This window comes from Osmia bicornis, chromosome 6, assembly GCF_907164935.1.
Source record: "Osmia bicornis bicornis chromosome 6, iOsmBic2.1, whole genome shotgun sequence".
NCBI lineage: Eukaryota > Metazoa > Arthropoda > Insecta > Hymenoptera > Megachilidae > Osmia > Osmia bicornis.
This window is the reverse complement of record NC_060221.1, coordinates 11,952,247-11,966,427: the sequence shown is the minus strand read 5'-3', so window position 1 is coordinate 11,966,427 and position 14,181 is coordinate 11,952,247.

The window sequence follows — 14,181 nt, the reverse complement described above, 5'->3', positions numbered from 1 at the left end:
GGGCGTGGGAGAGAACGCGAAAATTTTCGAACGAAGGAATGCTCATGCGAGAGCACGCGGTAGAGCTCGGGCCGCTCGTATCGTTTGTCGCATGCATTCATCCATCCATTCAGTTCATTTATTCAGTTCTATACTACACGTGTGTAAGGGTACCGTAAGCGGGATGCTGCGTATAGTGCGTACGCAATCAGAGAACTTAAGGGGAAGAATAAGAAGGGTCGAGGTTCGCCGAGAATCGGCCAGCGAGAGGAAGGATCAGGCCGGCCAGTCTCGATCCACTGCCAACGGGTACAGCGAGAGGGACCGTTCGAGCTTGGGATGCTGCGAGGAGCGAGCGCAGGAGATCAAAGAAGAAGCCGCGAATCAGAAACCGGAGGAGAGACGAGACGCGAGCATAATACGTTCAGGATTCGAGGTAGCTGATTGAAAATTGCACGCGCGAAAATTAAAATTTAATTAAATTAATAAAATGTAATTTGAAAAGTGTAATAAAGTTCAAAACTTATCAAAATCTGAGAATTATCAGGAGGCTAGAATTGATGATTTGTAGTTAGAAACCACGTTGAAATTATAATTGAGAATTGATATGCATCAAAACTAACTTTTAAAATTGTCATGAAAATTAGATAGAAATTAAATCTAGAGGTAATTAAATACGATTTTCGCGAAATAAAGTTGATACAGATTGTTTTCAAAATTTGGCAAAGGGAGAAGTAGGTGTTCGGGAGAGAAAGCATATATTAATTTGTTTTTCAAGGTTTGGATTTTAGAACCGGCGTGAGAACTGTGAGATTTTAGCGTCTCGTTGGGTGGATGGGAGGCGCGTGCAAACGGGTGATGCGCGGATTGCGTCACCCGCTTGCAGGTAGTGGCCAGAACTTGGTCAATGAGTCAGCCAGCGGCCGATATCCGAAGGGTTGCGAGCAGGCCGCGTTCGTGCGCGACGGGCTCGTCGTTGTCTACCTGAAGGGATTTCGCGCGCGGTTCCTCTTTAGTCGCCTTTTACGACAAGCCAAGGAGGCTGGAGACGTATTCTGTAACCCCCCGTCTCCAGGGGAGATTCAGTTCTGCACTTAATAACAAGAGATCAAGAGAGCCGAGACGCAGGCAAAATGCGTCCGAGATCTGAGATCACCGGTTATAGATTTTTACAGCGCGAGAAATGCAGTTCTCGTTAGATTGATGAAATGTGTTCTTTCCACAGGGAGTACATAAAGGTTAGAGGTTTCCAGGGTTCTAAAATTAGCCGCAAGTTGAGCTTTCGCTTTAGAATTATGAAATTGCGTTGATAATAGACTTGAGACTCGTGGGGGATTCGGAGTTAAGATTTTGAATTGTTTTGAGGTTGGGAATGTGGCTGAACATGAGAATCGTAGCCTAAGAGTAATGAGATATAATTTTACGGGGGTGAGGTGAAGATGATTGATGCTTATTTCAAAGTTAGATTCATGTGTAGGCTAAATGGACGATCGTGAAAAAATTATATTTAAAATTAAAAGGGATTTCGGAATCTTGGGCCTAGCTTATACATAGGGACTGAAAGCTCTAAAAGTAAGAGCAGATGTGAACAGTAAAATGGGTGCGAATCCTAAGCAAAATATAAATGTGGAAATAGTAAAGAAATAAAAGGATAAAATAGAAAATAGGGAACGGTAAAGAACAACGAGACACAGCTGAAAGCGAAAGGTTTTGAAAAGCGGCATACGGTGAATTTGAAGTTAAGCTGTACCAGGTGTCGGGTAAGGTAGGTGATAAAGTAGGTGGTGAGCAGTAAACGAGCAATGAGGAGGAAGGCGCTGGAGGAGGCGTCGTAGGATAAGATCGGTACGAGTTTGCCGAGAATAATAGAGGAATAATAGAGTGAGTACAGTGAAGCAGTAAAGCAGAGTAGGGCAGTAGCATAAACATGAAGACCTGCCCGAGCGGCCAAGAGTAGACAAAGGAGAATGGAAACAATGAGGAGATAAAGAGGCCGAAGTTTTACCGTTCCCGTGCAGCGTCGCCAACAAAAAATATATATGTAGGGGCGCGCTAGGGCGCGTAAACATGCAGGGGGGGAACCCGTGCCTGGTTACCAGGGTGTAGCGGGTGTGTAGGGGTGTCGCATAAAGTGAGCTGTATAGATAACACACAGCAGGAGGATCCAAGAGATAGGGAAGATAGGGTCATGATTCGACGAGAGTCGGCCAGCAAGAGGAAGAATCGGGCCGATCGATCTCACTCCACTGCCCAGCAGGTACAGCAAGAGGGAAAGATCAAGCACGGGATGCCGCAAAGAACGAGCGCCGGGGGGGAGATCAGAGAAGAAGCCGCGAGTCGGGATCCGGAGGAGAGCCGAGACGCGAGCATAATGCGTCCGAGATTCGAGGGCGCTAATTGCAGACCGTACGCCGCAGAAAATGCGATTTAAATTAAATTTGATTAAATTGATTAAGATGTAATTTGAAAAATGTAATAGAGTTCAAAGTTCAATAAAATCTAAAATTGGCAGGGAACTATTATTGGTGATCCGCAGTTGAAGACCGCGATAATATTATAATTGAGAGTTGATACGGGTCAAACCTTGAATTTTAAACTTATCATTAAATACGGAGGTAATTAGATACAATTTCCGCGAGAGAAAGTTGGTGCGGATTGCTTTCAAAATTTATTTCCAGAGAGAGAAGTAGCTGTTCGGAAAAAGGATCATATCTTAGAATTGTGTTACCAAGATTGGAATTTAAGATTAGACGTGAGAGCTAGAAGTATTAGGGCGCCTCGTCAGGCGGGTGAGAGGCACGTACAAGCAGGTGATGAGCGGATTACGTCACCCACTCGCAGGTAGCGGCCGCAACCGGCTCAACGAGTCACCCATCGGCCGGTGTCCGAAGGGATGCGAACGGGCCTCATCCGTGCATGTCGGTTTGTTGCTGCCTATCTAGAGGGGCTAAACGCGCGGTGCCTTTTAAGTCGCCTTTGATGACAGGCTTGGGAGGCTAGAGACGTATTCTGTAACCCCCGCCTCCAGAGGAGACTTGATTCTATACTTCCACAGCAAATAGGATCTGATATAATCGAAAATCTGGTCTATGCTTTATTAAGTCAACAGCCTTGACCGTTATTGATCAGTGAGTGCAATTGATTTAATTGTAATTTATTCACGTTATTAATGATGACTTGATTAGGTCCTTTCATCGAAGGCTTGGTAAGTTTTGGGTTGCTGGGCATTGTTGAAGACGACCACGAGACCCCTGCTTCGATCGAGGGGAGGCGAGAAAGCGAGGGGAGTGTGCCGAAGCGCGTGTCTCGAAAGCGGGGCTCAAGGGTGAGGGACTACCCCTCGCAGGTTCCCCCAGCCACAACGATTGCCGGCCGCTCTGGATATAAATTGGGGTACCTCGTAGGGGCTTTCATTTAGTACATTCCTAACTGGGGAAGTCGCTAGTTCGCGCTGCTTGTGGTGCTCCGAATCGAAGCTTGGAGCAATACGCGTGTGTCGATACGTGCGCCGTGGTGCAGTGAGGGGTTATTGTGCATAACTAAGCGCAGCATATCAGCACAGCACACCACAGCACATTGCTCATCCTCGCAGCGAAAAGGACCCGCTGTCGCCGACAACGCCCACGCGCCAACGCGTCTATAGCAGAGGCGGGTGAAGAAGAAGAGGAAGGAGGAGTAAAACAGAGGAAGAGCGACGCAGCCGATCACTATCAGTCATCCTACGACAAGCATCGCTGAGTAAGTAAATACTGAGTGATCATTTGTCGATTAACGTTTATCGCACCATCCTTGTTTGTTCAGCCTGCCCGTTTAAACACTACTATTGTTGCTGATGTTGGTGTTAGTTCCGCTGCCGTTGCTCCTATTAATACGTATGATTGTCCCTTGATTGTCAACCATGCTGGATATCTGCCGAATACCGACTGTAAATAGCTGTTCGGTTTGCCGGTGTCCTGATACTAATTGCTTAGTTCTATCCTTACTCTTGATGAAGTTGATTGAATTAGTTCGATCTTGACTAGCTTAATTAATTAAATATATTCAGTTAAATCCTGGCTTGGCTTGACTTCGCTTCACGTTGTCGAGTGGTTCCATGACTTGTTTCTAAGTCGGGTCAGGTCAGCCCGCTGTCCCGTTTCATCTTTGGATTGGGTTGCGTTAGTTGAATTAAGTTGATAGGGCATGGCGGAGAGGAAGGGCGATGCACGCAGATTGATGCGAGTCAGTTGAAACAATCCCTTCCGTGCTACAGGTGTTCCCTTTTCTCCCCCTCTTTTCCCTTTTTTTTTCCCCTTCCCTTTTTGCTTCCTTTCTCTTATTCTCTTTCCCTTCCTTTCTTTTCCCCATTTTGATTCAGATTTAAGTTATAGATCATGTCATTTGCTTCGCTTTCCGAACCCAAGTTACTCATTGTTTGCTGTGGTTTAGGATCCTTGTACCGTGAGGGTCATAACCGGGGTTGTCATTGCCGTGACAAGTCGCAGTAAGTGTTGATCACTGCCATGTCAGTTCAGATCGACTTAAATGTAGATCCTTGTACTTAAGAGTGCCCGTTTCCTTTTGTTCCGATAGCTACGTTACTGTGCTGCTAAATCTCCGAGCCGAAGAAGAAAGAGAAGAGGAAAACATGTCTGCGTTCAGCGTACTGCAGATCAATTTAAACAGATGCCGCGTGGCACAGGATCTCTTGTGGCAGGCCGTGAACGAGTTTCGCGCGGATATAGTCGTCATCAGTGAGCCGTTTAATCCTCATCCGAATTGGCATCAGGACAGGAGCAGCTCAGCCTGCGTGTGGTATTCGAATCGTCCTAGCTGCGACATGGGGGTGACTAGAAAGGTGTTTGAGACAGACGGATGCGTGGCATTGGAGACTCACGAGTTTGTGATAGTGAGTTGTTACTCCTCACCATCACTGACTATAGAAAGCTTTGAAGGTCAATTACGGGGTCTTGCGACATGTCTGTCAAGTGTTAGGAAACCGATTATAATCGCCGGGGATTTCAATGCCCGCTCTCCGCACTGGGGATCAGATCGCCTGGATTCACGCGGTCACCGTATGATGAATTTGATCGAGCAAGCAGGGCTGATGCCCGTGGCAAGTCAAGGAGGCCCGTCAATCGAGCGTGGTGGCGTGGGTTCTCGAATCGATGCCCTTACGTGTAGCCGCAGCCTCCACGGTCGAATATTTAGGTCCACAGTGTCCACGCGCTATTCGGGGTCGGATCACCGCTATCTTATTCATCGATTTAAAGCGAGACCAGGGGCTATTGGTTCGCCCGAGGATTCTCTTTGGGAGGCGAGACTAGGTCGCCCGGACATGGAGGCGTGGAGGGAAATAGTGAGCGGCCAGTTACCGATGTCAGGATCCCTGGATCCAACAGTTCAACGTAGTCAAGAGAGAGGAGCTGCAGCAGCCGGTCCATCGGAACAGTCCGCGCTACCGCCGCTATGCACCGTGGCCGAAATTGATGAAGTGATTGAGGAGTTAGAGACGCTCTTTCAGTCAACCCGTCCACCATTGCCGACCCGCAAGAGGAGGAAAATACAAAATGTACCATGGTGGAGCCAGGAGATAGCAGATCTTTGTCTCCAAGCAAAGCGTCTCCGCCACTGCTGGCAGAAGGTGGCCCGCCGGAGCCCGACGGCAGCACGACAGCAGGCGCACCCGTATCGCATGGAGATGCTGGAAAGCCGACGTGCCTTATCCTTGGCATTGCGTCGAGCTAAAAAGGCATCGTGGAGTGCGATGGTCTCGACTATCAAAGAAGATGCGTGGGGGCAACCCTACAAGGCGGTCATGAATCGTCTGAAGGGGATGTCGCCCCTGGTTCGCCTCAACCGAGAGGAATTCCAAGCAGCGGTGTCCGCGCTTTTCGTGGTGAAGCAGGAGCGACAAGAAGAGGCTGCCATCCCAAGGAGTAGTGCAGGAGAAGAAGAGGAGGAAGACGAAGCAAGAGGAGAAGAAGCAGCGCAGGCTTCATTGATCTGGCCTCGTCAGGAAGGAGCGTCAACGTCGTCGGCATCCAACGCACGCGAGATCGCGGGGGTATCCGCAGGGTCAAGCGCTGTTCCTCCTAACACCAGAAAGAGATACTGAAGCCCAGGGGAGGGCACCTCGCGCCAGGGGGACGTGTTCACGAATGAAGATGTGAGGTACGCAATGGGGATGTTGAAGAAAGGAAAAGCTCCGGGTCCAGATGAAATCCCTGGCGAGGCCGTTCACGTTCTGCGTAACACTGCATCCGGCTGGGTTTGTGCCCTTTTCAATTCCTATCTGAGGCTAGGATACTTTCCAAGGGCTTGGAAAGTAGGGCGTCTGACTTTAATACCGAAGGCCGGGAAAGCCTGTAATTCTCTTTCCGACCTTCGACCGCTTTGCATGCTGTCAGACATGGGGAAGTGTTTCGAATATGCTTTGCGCGTGTTAATGCTAGAAGCGATTCGCCTGTCTGGAGGGCTGTCGGTGCATCAATTTGGGTTCACGGAGGGCAGATCAACTCATCTGGCGATGAAGGTGGTCATGTCGGAGTGGGATCGTGCCCGCAGAGGTGGAAATCACTGTCAGCTAATTACCCTGGATGTGAAAAATGCATTTAATACAGTGCGTTCGGACCGCATCCTGGCTGCAGCCGAGCGCCGTGTGTGTCCGACGATAATAATGGACATGTTACGTAGCTATTTAAGCGAGCGAAGAGTGGGAACCCGGACGCCAAGCGGTGAGTGGGTGGAAGCAGCTGTATTTGGTGGGGTGCCACAAGGATCAGTGTTGGGACCACTGTTGTGGAACCTATCGTACGACGGGCTGCTGGAGGTGCTGCTGCCACCAGGCGTGATAACCGTGGGTTTCGCGGATGATATGGCGCTGCTTATAGTAGCCCGATCATTAGACAGAGTGCGCGAGCTGGCAGAACATGCCTTACGTGTGGTGGGGGCGTGGTACGAGAGAGAGAGACTGGTTCTCGCGAAAGAGAAAACTGAAGCAGTGCTCTTAACTGGGCGGCGCGTACCCGACGGACTTGTACTATCGTACGAGGCCGCGATAATCAGGACATCTCGCTCGATTAGGTACCTTGGTGTGATGTTCAGTAATAGCAGACTCTCTCATAGTCAAATGAGCCGGGTATGTGAGAAGGCAGTGAAAGTAGCTCAGCACCTCTCGTGGCTGCTACCGAATCCACGAGGATGCGGTCCGAAACCGCGTTTGCTGTATTACCGAGTGCTAAAATCTATAGTTTTGTATGCGTCCCCGGTATGGAGCAAGGCGGTGGAGTACGGATGTGTGATACAGTGATTGACACCGACACAGCGGTCGGGGTTACTGCGCGTGATACGCGCGTATCGTACCGTTTCATGAGAGGCATTGTGCGCGCTGTCAGGTTGCATGCCGTGGGACTTGTTAATAAGGGCCAGGGCCGCTGTGTATGGGTACGAGGAGGCGGAGGATCCGGAAGAGCGCGTGAATCTGCCGCAGGTGGTGGAATATGACACCTTTGATCGCTGGCAAACTCGATGGACAACCTCGGAGAGCGGCGCCTGGACTCGCAGGCTGATTCCCAACATCGAGGCGTGGGTGGAGAGCAATTGAGCACGTTACCTAACCTATAATCTGGCGCAGGTGATGACAGGTCACGGATGCTTTGCTCATTATCTCCATTGGATAGGAAGAAGTCCGTCCCCGAGCTGCTGGTTTTGCGATCCTCCAGTGGACGATGATGCGTGCCACACAGTGTTTGTGTGTGATCGTTGGGCAGTGCAACGAACACTTCTATACCTGGAGGTAGGGGAGCTGACTCCAGAGTCGTTTGCAAGCTGTCTTCTGGATAAACGAAGGCGACGCTCTCTTATATCGTTTGTAACCGAGGTGATGACCAAAAAGGAGAGTGTGATAAGAGCAAGAGAACGCGCAGGGTTAATGGTGCCTCGTCGAGTCCGCCGGCGAACTCCAGGGGAGCCGCGAAGGGGAGCCGCGAAGGAGCACTTCGGCACGGGCAACTTGCCAAGCCATACAAAATCCGACTTAAAAATTTAATGGGTGCAGTATGCAGGCCAGGCAGTCCGAAGCCGGGTTAACGAGTTCCGTCACCTATGGCAAATAGCAGTTGGGAAGGGCCCACACGGGGAGTACGGTAAGGAAAATCAACCGCGGATCGGAGTCCGGGAGAGGGTCGAGACGCGAGCTTAATACGCCTGAAACTCGAGGTCATCAATTGAAAATCGTGCTGTGCAAAATGCAATTATGATTAAATTGATGAAACGCAATCTTGAAATAGTCAAAAATTCTAAAGTTGACAAGGAACCAGGGTCAATGATTCGTAGTTGAAGAACTATGTTAGTATTATGATTGAGAATTGAGAAGAATCGTAGATTTGAATTAACTTATCATAAGAATAAAATTAAGAGGCAATTAATACAGTCCCGCCAAGGCAATTGATGCGAATCTTTCTCAAAATTAAGCGTTGCCAGGGAGATAGGTAGGTATTCGAACAATGAAGCATGTATTAGAGTTGAGTTTTCATGATTGGATTTAAAATTAGGCGTGAGTGCTAGAAGTTTTAAACGTCTCGTCAAGCGGGTGAAAGGCGCGCACCGGCGGGCGATGAGCGTATTAAGTCGCCCACTCGCACGTAATGTCCTGAACTAAGTCGATGAGACGACCATCGGCCGATGTAAGAAGAACTGCAAGCGAGTGTACGACGGCCTGAAGGCGCCAATCTGGAGAGACTCCGCGCGAGGCCCCTTTTTAGTCGCCTTTTACGACAAGCCAGGGAGGCTGGAGACGTATTCTGTAACCCCAGCCTCCAGGAGAAATTCAATTCCATATTTCAAATCATAGCCCAGCGAAGAACCAGGACACGAACGTGATGAGCCTGGAGTTTGAGGTTGCCGATTGACAGTCGTGCAGCGCAGGAAATGCAATTATATTTAGGTTGATAGAATGTAGTTTGCATAAAAGAGTATGTTATAGTTCAACATTTCCAAATTAAGGGCAACAGGGAGCTAGAGTTGACAATTCATAATTCATAATTATGAATCTATACTAGTGATTAGAAGTTGAGAGGGATTCGTAAATTGAGTTTTGTATTAACCTGGGAGTTGAAGCTAAGGGGCCATAAATGTAAGTTCACAAAATAGGTTGCTGATCACTATTTCAGGATTTAGGATCAGCAGAATGCTAGAAACGATGTTCGCAGAGTGAAAGGTTACATTAGAGTTATGAGAGGTTTCGTACTCTGGTTTTAGGTACATATGTGAGTTAGAAATTAGATTTAAGATTGGATGGATTCAACCGTTGATGAGCCGGTAATCGCAGTTGGTTATTTCCCTAGCTGCTTGCCCAAGCAGTTGCACAATTGAAGTTAGAGTATAATTGACACTTCAGCAGGTCAGAGATCACCCGAACCGCGTGAGCCACTCGCGAAGCGCCCCATCGAGAGATGGGAGAAACATGCGGACAAGCGACGAGCGAATTCCGCCGCCCGCTTGCGGGTGATGATAAAAACAGGTCAGTGGATCAGCCATCAGTCAACGTCCAAGAAGTGTGGCCAAGTCGCGCCCATGCACGTGAAACCCGCCGTTAGCTATAATAAGGACTTCGCGCGCGACCCCTTTTGCTTCATTTTTAACGACGTCGGGCCAAGGAAGCTGGAGACGGGTTCTACAATCCCCGCCTCCAAAGGGAGTTCAATTCAATTAATACAGTTCTATACTTTGCTAGTTGGTCGGACAGACGAGTCACAGTGCCACAGGAGATATAAGAGATATGAAAGAAGCATTCATAGATGTAGGCTATACTTTGTTACATGAGGGTTTAGCACAATCGTTTGCATATTTCTGACAGAGAGCCCGATACTTGGTGAGCAGACGACAGCTTCCAGAAGCCATCGCCGGTTTGTAATTAACAGAGAGCAAACTATGTTTGAATTAGGTTATGCAATTGTGTTTGCGTTTGATTAGTTTATAATATATGAAGCTGAAATTGAGACTAGGGTTGAGGCTGGGATTGAAATTAAAATTTCCTGGTTCAAACTTACCCTTCCTTCCGTTATTTGTGCGGGAGTGACATACCATTATGACAACCGTGGGCGGCTCGCAATGTGTGTTGCAGTCGCCCTTTCGTAAGACAGGCAGAGAAGGTGTCAAACTTGATTGATATGCCAAATCAGGGTTGATTAGCCGTCCAGATAAAAGGCAGCATCAACAATGGCAGCAGTGCACGTAACCTTCCTTTGGTTCTCTCAAAACCTCATGTCACAGTCCTCGTATCGTGAGTCGAGTTGGGTAGATGTCAATTTAGATTTGGTGAAGCAGATCAGGGTGGACCAGTCGCCAAGATAAGGAGGCTGCATCAGCAATGCCCATAACACTCCAGGTCCTCGATGAATGTTCGTCGCAGCCACGAAATAGAACCGCAAAGCACGCTTGCAGTAAAACATTAGTGAAGCGATCTCGTATCACTGGCACACTTCCGCAACACTTATGGAACCGCACAGATTACGGGGAGACACAAAAAGAACGCGCACACACATGCACCAAAGAAGATAACCTAGCACATAGTATTCACAAAGTCGTGAGGCGCCGCGAAGCACAGCAAGGGCCGCAGAGGTCGGGAAATCGTAGGAATTACTAATGTTGCAGAACCGAAGAAAAACCGAAGAAGTTCTAGAAAATCAATAAAAACCAAGGAAACAAAGAACGATGCAACCCCGCAGCGCCAGATGCCTGGCAGGCCACGGGACCCTCGAACGACACGTCAGACCAGCTCGGCAGCCAGCACGAGACTCCAACCTAACCTAACCTAACCTTTTTTTTTTCGTGGGGAAATCTTGCATAAGACCTCCCGCGCCCCTGGGGGAAGGGCAGCAGAGTAGTGTCAGATTCCTACTGACTAAAACCCCACGGCGACCTCCTCTGGCGTATAGCAGAGGCTCCGGGACCTGATTACTATAACTCCGGAGCCTCCCCCGCCGTGCGCTCAAGGCGCACCTCACCGGGTATGTAACAACTCCCACAGTCGGCACCAGGGGTCGCACCCGGTGCCGGCTTCATCGCGGGGGAACTGCGTGCAATGGCGGCCGGGCCCCCCATCCCGTACCGCCTGCAGTCTCCGCGCCTCGATCTCCTCACAGGCTACGGGGAGGAGCAACACCCCGCCCGCCCGCGAGGAAGAGCAGGCGCAGTACTTCGCTCCGCCGGCTTCCGGTGCCGACTACACCCCGGGTCCGCGTGCAATGGCGCCCAAACAGGGACCCTCTGTGGGCTGCGATGAGCCGTGGCCGGCCACCCTCAAGGGGGGCCCCTCGGCGCCACTGCACCCCCCTGCGGGGGCCAGCGCCACTCCCAACGTGGGAGGGAAATCACCACTCTCCGCCCGGAGTCACCCGGCCCCCCCGAGGCGGACGGAGAGGGGCCCCCGATTGAGAACGGGTTCCCCACCCGCAAGCCCTCGAGTCCGACCGGGGTCCGGGCTCATTTCGTCCGGGGCGGGAGGGTACACCGCGACCCCTCCCGCCCCCACAAGAAACACCTCCCGTAAAATCTCCCCAGGAGATTTTACACTACCCCGTCCCGCATCCGTCGTGCCGGGGGGCAAACAGCGAAAGCCGCCATCGCACCCCCGCGCCCCTTAAGGCGGCGGATCCTGGCGACGTCGTCGCGTCCCACGTCCGCGACCTCACCGAGCGGGATCGTACCTTTCACGATCCCGCTCGGACCTCTACTTGAGGCCCATAACTTCCTCGCAGAAGGTGGTCACGGCCCTCCATTCTGTCTCGCCGGCAAGCATCTGTCTCACGACGCCTGCCAGCGAGAGATCCTCCCCTATTTCTGCCGTCAGGGCGTGGCGGCCCACCGCAAACACCGGGCACTCCGCCAGCGTGTGCTGTGCGGCGTCCTGTGCCGCCCCGCAGAGCCAACCTTGGGGGGTCCATTCCCTGTTCCTCCGGCACAGGAACTCCCCGAACACCCCGTGTCCGGAGAGCACCTGCGTGACCCGGAACGACAGGGCGCCGTGGCCGCGGTCCCGCCGCTCCGATATCATCGGCAGGACCGCCCCGACGGCGCGGATTCCGGCGGCAGCCCCCTCTGTAAGGGATCTCTGCCACCTTTCCGCCGCGACCAGTCGGGCCTGGCTCCGGTGTTCCTCGACCGTCGGCCCCGGCGGGTCATCCCTGGTCTGGCGGAGGGCTCGCGAATACCACTATGTACTGGATTCGACCTCCGCTTGGTACCGGAGTGGGATGAGACCCGCCAGGACCATCGCCCCCTCGTAGGAGATCGTGCAATAGCCCCACACGATCCTGATGGCCAGCCGGCGCTCCACCCGCCGCAGCAGAGTGCAGCTGTGCCCGCTGACCGCCAGATCGCTGGCCCATATCGGAGCCCCGTATAGGGCTATGGACCGGACGATTCCCACGTATAGGCGGCGAACCCTCACTCCCGGCCCCCTGAGGTTGGGCAACAGGCGGCCAAGATTGGTCGCCACCTGTTCCAATCGGGGAGCCAGGCGGTCGAAGTGAACATCGAACCGCCAGTGGCTGTCGAGATACAGACCGAGGTATCGAAGACCCCGGCCGATCACGATCCGGCACCCGTCGACCTCGAGCCAGAGCTGGGCCGGAGGGGCTACCTCACGCCGAGGCTCGAAAAACCACATGGCCTCGGTCTTATGAGGAGCCAGCGCCAGACCCAGCGCCCGGATCGCTCTTCGCACGATGGTGACCCCCACCTCGGCACGGCGGCAGGTCCTCAACCAATCCCGCCCGGTGGCCAGCAGGGAGTAGTCATCTGCGAATACCGTGGCCCACACCCCGGGCGGGAGGATCACCCGCAGCGCCGCGTTGTACCCCACGTTCCATAAGGGGCGGCCCAGTTTGGACCCCTGGGGCACTCCGCGGTCGACCGCTCTCCAGTGCAGCGTACCGTCCCGGCCCGTGTACAGTATCCACTTGCCATCCAGGAAGGCCCCGATGATCCTCTGCTGACACGGGGGGACGTTGTGGTGAACCAGCGCCCCCCGTATCGTCCCATGGGGCAGGGTGTTGAACGCGTTTGTAACGTCCAAGGAGACGCCCAGCGCCACCCCACCCCTGGACGTGGCCGACTCGGCGAGGGTGCGCACCCGCTGGATAGCGTCGATGGTGCTGCGACCCTCGCGAAACCCGAACTGTATGTCGGCCAGATCGGGGCCAACGCTCGACAGGTGGTGGACGAGGCGGTTTGCGATGACACGCTCGAAGAGCTTTCCCACCTCGTCCAACAGCACAATGGGCCGGTACGCAGAGGGAGAATCTGCGGGCCGTCCGTCCTTTCGGAGGAGGACCAGCCGCCCCTCCTTCCACATCGAGGGGAACACCCCCTGCTCCAAAGCGGCGATGAAGAGGCGGCACAGCCTCGGACCTAGGATGCCGGACGCGACAACCCAGGCGCGGCCGGGGATGCCGTCCGGGCCCGGGGCGGTGTCCTTGGCCCCGAGCCATCTGACGGCATCGTGCAGCTCCTCCACTGTGACCCCCAGGTCGGCGGACCAGGCGACGGGCTCCGCCGGCCCTTGCTGGTGGCGCGGGTGCGACGTTCCCCCGCAACAGGGTAGAGGGTGTCTATTGCCCGCGTCAGCAGCTGGGCGTCCAGGCCCTCCGAGACCGGGGACGCCCGTGCGCGGAGCTTGCCCATGACCATCCGGTAAGCGCGCCCCCACGGGTCCTCGTCCAGAGAGCCCTGGAGCTCCTCCCACGCCCGGGATTTCGCCTCCCTGATGGCCTGCCTCAGGGCTACCACGGAGACCTGGTATGTGCCCCTCAGCAGATCCTCCCTCGCCGGGTCGCGGACCCGAGCCCTTCGGGCGCGCTGCCACTGGCGCCGGGCGTGCTGACACTCGGATCGGAGATCCGCAATGTCGCCCGACCACCAGTACACCGCCCTCCGGGGGGCAGGCGCGGGGCCCGGGGCATGGCGGTGTCACATATTGCGGTCATCGCCTCACGGAACCACTTGGCCTCCCCCTCAACGTCCACGACTGGCCCGGCCGGAACAGCTGGCCAGGCCACGGCAAGGGCTGCGGCCATCAGCATGTCCTTGTCCAGCCTCCTCAGCACCCAGCGACGCAGTGGCGGGCCACGCGCCGGCCGGGGGGCGGCGGGGAGGGAGTAGCCGAAGGTGATGTATAGATGATCACTCAGCATCTCCCTCACCGCCACCCACCAATTT